Here is a 4591-nt window from a genome sequence, read left to right on the forward strand (position 1 = left end):
CTTAACTTCTTGGTATTTGCAAGTGCTTGGCATTGATTTTAAGTATAAATCATATGAAATATGTGAATATAAAAAAAATAATAAATTATAAAAAAAATACGTGAGTAAAACGTGTATTTAATCGAATTGAATAATAATTTAACTTAGTCAAACATGTAAAGTGTATTTAATTCATTGTTAAGCTAATCATCAAGATTTTAAGTGAATGTTTTTTGGTTTATTTCTACCAATGAAATTTAGCCTTTGTTTGAGTCTCATTCTTCTGATAAGAATGAATTTTTGAATAGTGTATTGATGGAAAATGTGTGGTTAAAAAATAAGGAAAATTTTTGACTTTACGTATAATATTATTTATATTGAAAAATATGTGATTGAAATGATGTCTTAAAGAATGAAAATCAAACAGGGACTTAATTAATTTAATGAATGAAAGTGTTGATCTCGAAAATTGGACCTTCCACGTAGTCAATCGATAGCTACTCCACGTATTCCTCCTTGCACACATCAACGCATGGTCAGACGCACACGGTCGGGACCAGCGGGGGTGGTGACGACCGTACACATTCGGACAGTCCAGATGGTCGGAACAGTACCTAGAGGTTGTGTCAAAAACACTAAGGGGGAGGAGAAAATATATAAACTTGTTATGGAGTGTTATGTAGTAAAAGTTTCATTACCTTTGCCTCTTGCCAAACCTTGGGTATTTATAGGTAGGATGAACCGTTGGATGTGGGACACGTATATACATCGGACGGTATGAGACATCCGCTCATAAGCGTCAATCAGCCCCGTCTGTAGAGTGGGCGGGCAGTTTGTTTCTCTCGAGTTGAGTTGACATAAAGTTGATAAGTCACATCAACTAGTCTCATGGAGAATTCAAATCAATTTAAACCTTAGGTGCAGAAAGGATCTCGGCAAAAATCTCTTTCTGAAATTGGCGGCGGATCTTATGACAAAGGTCCACTTCGCCTTGGTCTCAGGGGCGAGTGCGTTTCGGTCAGTTCAGGAGGATCGCTTATATCTCGCAGTGTGCTATCAGGTTGTTGACATTGGTGAGATCACTTTGGAAACACTTCAGATGGGTGTCTATCAGGTCGGAACGTGTGGTGGTAGGCATTCTGAGACGGTTCAGATAGGGGCGTAACAGTGGTCCCCCAAGTCCAGGTATGAATATTTATATCATTGGTGGATTTGCTTTCCTGACCGGATGTGCATGCCTTGGTACTGGGGACCGCTATTCGTGGGAGCTTGTGGGTCGATCTTCTACAGTAACCAAAGCCATGATCTTAGGCAGATGTGCCAAAGTTTCGTTACTGCGTAACGGAAACAATAACCGATGTGAGGTCGAAGCGCTGCAAGACTGGACATTAGTAGGCAAAAAAGGTCAACGGGACGACCGAGGCGATGACCCACAGGGGACTCGCGTCAGGCGTGCCAAAGCTTTGTAAAATTGAGTGAGGAGCTCATCTGCCACCGGTGCGCTGACCCACGGGGGACGACGCGTTGGGAGATGGTTAAAACTTTGTAAAGTTTAGGAGGGAACGCAGCGGCCGAGGCGATGACCCACAGGGGATTCCGCGTCAGGTGCATCTAAGCTTTGTAAAGTTGAGTGAGGAGCTCATTTGCCACCGGTGCACTGACCCATAGGGGACGACGCGTTGGGAGATGGCTAAAACTTTGTAAAGCTTAGAAGGGAACGCAGCGGCCGAGATGATGACTCACAGGGGACTTCGCGTCAGATGTGTCTAAACTTTGTAAAGTTGAGTGAGGAGCTCGATTCGAGGCGATTCAAACGTCAAATGATTTAACAACTGTTGCGTATTTCCAAGGTAACAGTTGGGTGCCATGTCCATTCTCCTAAAAGGCTGCTGCGGCTACTTATTATTGACGGCTGGTGGTGATCGAGGTGACGCGTTTTATGCTAGCGTGAAGGTCACAGCGACATCTTGGGCGTAGATCAGATCTGGCGTTTCATTTCAAAGGCCTAGATTGAATATGCGACGAACGGCTTAGATTGATCGTATTTGAATTCAACAGTGGAGATTGGATGGGTCTTTCTATAAAAGGTGGACTCTGAGCTTTTCTTAAGCTTTCTATCCTTGCGAAAACAGATAATACACTTTGCTCTCAAGCCATTTGTAGTTTTCGACATTTTCTAAGCAATTTCGGCAAGAAACTTGAACTTCTAGTAAGAAATACCAACATCCGGTGACCTTACACCATTTCCGGCTAGGAAAACCTTCAAACTCTTAAGTTTTAGTACCTTTTAGGATTTTTAACTTCTGAAAAATGGCTTCTGAGGGGAGTTCTGGTTCAGGAAGGGGGTTAGAACTAGTGAAGATGGACGAGCCCATTGTGGCGACCTCTTCAGAAATAGTCGAGGCGATAATAGGGAAAAATATATGGAAGCGACTGGATAGCCCAGCAGATACTTCTGTGCACTGGGGGGCGTCGGACTACTCATCTAAACTAAGAGAGGCCGACCTAGAGAGACTTAGGGTAGAGTATAGGATCCCAGATAGTATAGATCTGATCCTCCCCGAGCCCTAAGAGAGGGCCTGCTACCCTAGACCGGGTTGTATGGCCATTAGTGAGGCGATCCTTATGGCCGAATTTAGGCTGCCAATTCACCCATTCTTTAGGATGGTGCTTAGATCCTATAGGCTAGCCCCGACCTAACTCAATCCGAACTCCTGGAGCCAAATGGTGGGCTCCCGGATGTTGTGGAAAGAGGCATCATTAGGGGTGGAGATGCCCTTCTCCGTCTTCCAGACCCTTACATACCTAAGGTAACTGCCAGGGGAGATAAGACCTGGGGGTAGAACTACCTTACTTCATGGGGTTTCCACACTCTATTCGTGCTCGATCTACCAAGCTCCATCAAAGAATGGAAGAGCTAGTGGTGCTGGGCCGCTGGGCGATGGGACACGATGGAGGGGGACCCCCGAGTACCCCTTACGGTCCCAACGAAGTACTCAACACTTAGTAAGTATAATAGTTGCTTTTCTTTATATTTTCCTTCGGTTCGAACCGTGACTAATATTTGCATTTCTTTTGTAGGTACCCTTCCTCGGTGTGAACTGTCTTCTGAAGACTTCACCACCATTTGCATCATCTATCAGCTACCTTAAAAGAAGAGGTCATACCATCAGCTGATCCGAAAGAACATTCACTTCGTTACACACGACTTGATGGCATCCCAAAGTAACTGGACCGAAGTCTTTACCCTTTATTCTGAACTTTTAACACTTATACTAATCCGTCATTCATTCCTTGCAGGCAATTTTAATAAAAAGATGCCCGTGTGCCTCAGCTTTAAGACCATCTAGAGGATGATGGCACAGGCAGAGGCACAGGTACAGGCACAGGCACTGAAGGCCTCATCTTCCTCCTACAAGAAGCAAATGGAGGATCTAGTGGATGCCAGTAATAGGCTTCAGCCTCCGATGGAAGAGGAGGTAGCGAAGGACCTAGAGGCTGATCTACGGAGGAAGGGCAAGAAGAGCGCTGCCCCTCCAAAATGCCCAACTGTGGCGAGGCCACCCCCCGTTCTGAAGCAGACCACAATTCCAACCTGGGTGGCCATTCTGGAGAAGAGGCCTACGTCATCTGAGGCTGCCACTGCCCCGGCCACAGCACCACTTGCTGCCGTGCTAATCGCTCAAGTGCCGGGGCAGCAGAAGAGGAAGAGGACCCATCCCTCCAAGGAGGTCGATTTTCTGGGCACAAATCCGGAGAAGCCGGTAAGGGAAGTGCTGGAGGCCCTTCCTCAAGAAACAGCTGTAGTGGCGATGATCCACAACAAATACTGGACCGAGGAGTGGAGGGACCATACCGCCTCCTGCACAACTGACGACTTGGTGGCTGCCAACAGCGCCTGGTGGCTCGGGCCCTGAGTACAAGCATCCAACTCGAGGGCTTGGTGAAGAATCTAAACTCCAAGAAGAAGGACCTCGCCAAGCGCCTCGAGGAGGCGATGCAATATGGGGATGTCATGCGAGAGGGCCGGGCCAAGGCCACGTAGGCGGAGGAGGGAAAGAAGGAGGTCGAGGCCCAGCTAACTGTCGCTATAGCAGAAGTGGAGCGGCTGAAGAAGGAGTTATACGAGGTGGAGTGCCAAGTGGCGACTATGACTGGCGAGTTGATCACGCCAACGAGCACCACAAGCTTGCCACCGAGGCTCTGGAGGCCTCAAACAAAAAGAAGGTAGAGCTGAGGCAGAGGACAGAGGCTCAGTCTGAGGAGATTGCCTCATTGAATGAGGAGTTGAAGTCTGCAGGAGAGGTGGCAATTCAGAACTTCATCGACCATTTTGAAGACCATCCCCTGTATGACGACTTCGCCAATTTTTGGGCCTCTTGGAATGCCCAAGGCTTATTGGGTCGACTGAAAGAGGTCCACCCCACTCTGGACATCTCCTCTTTGGAGGCAGAGTTCGGGGGACCAACTGAAGGTCGGCCTGATAGGCTTGCTGAGGAAGCTCCGGAGGCCCCGGAGGCGGCCGATGTAGAAGCGGTCGAGGCAGAAGTCCCTCCACTAGAATAGGGCCATCTTTTGTAATGGCTTCGGCCTTCTTGTACTTCAATTCTTA

This window comes from Olea europaea, chromosome 1, assembly GCF_002742605.1.
Source record: "Olea europaea var. sylvestris chromosome 1, O_europaea_v1, whole genome shotgun sequence".
Classification (NCBI taxonomy): Eukaryota; Viridiplantae; Streptophyta; class Magnoliopsida; order Lamiales; family Oleaceae; genus Olea; species Olea europaea.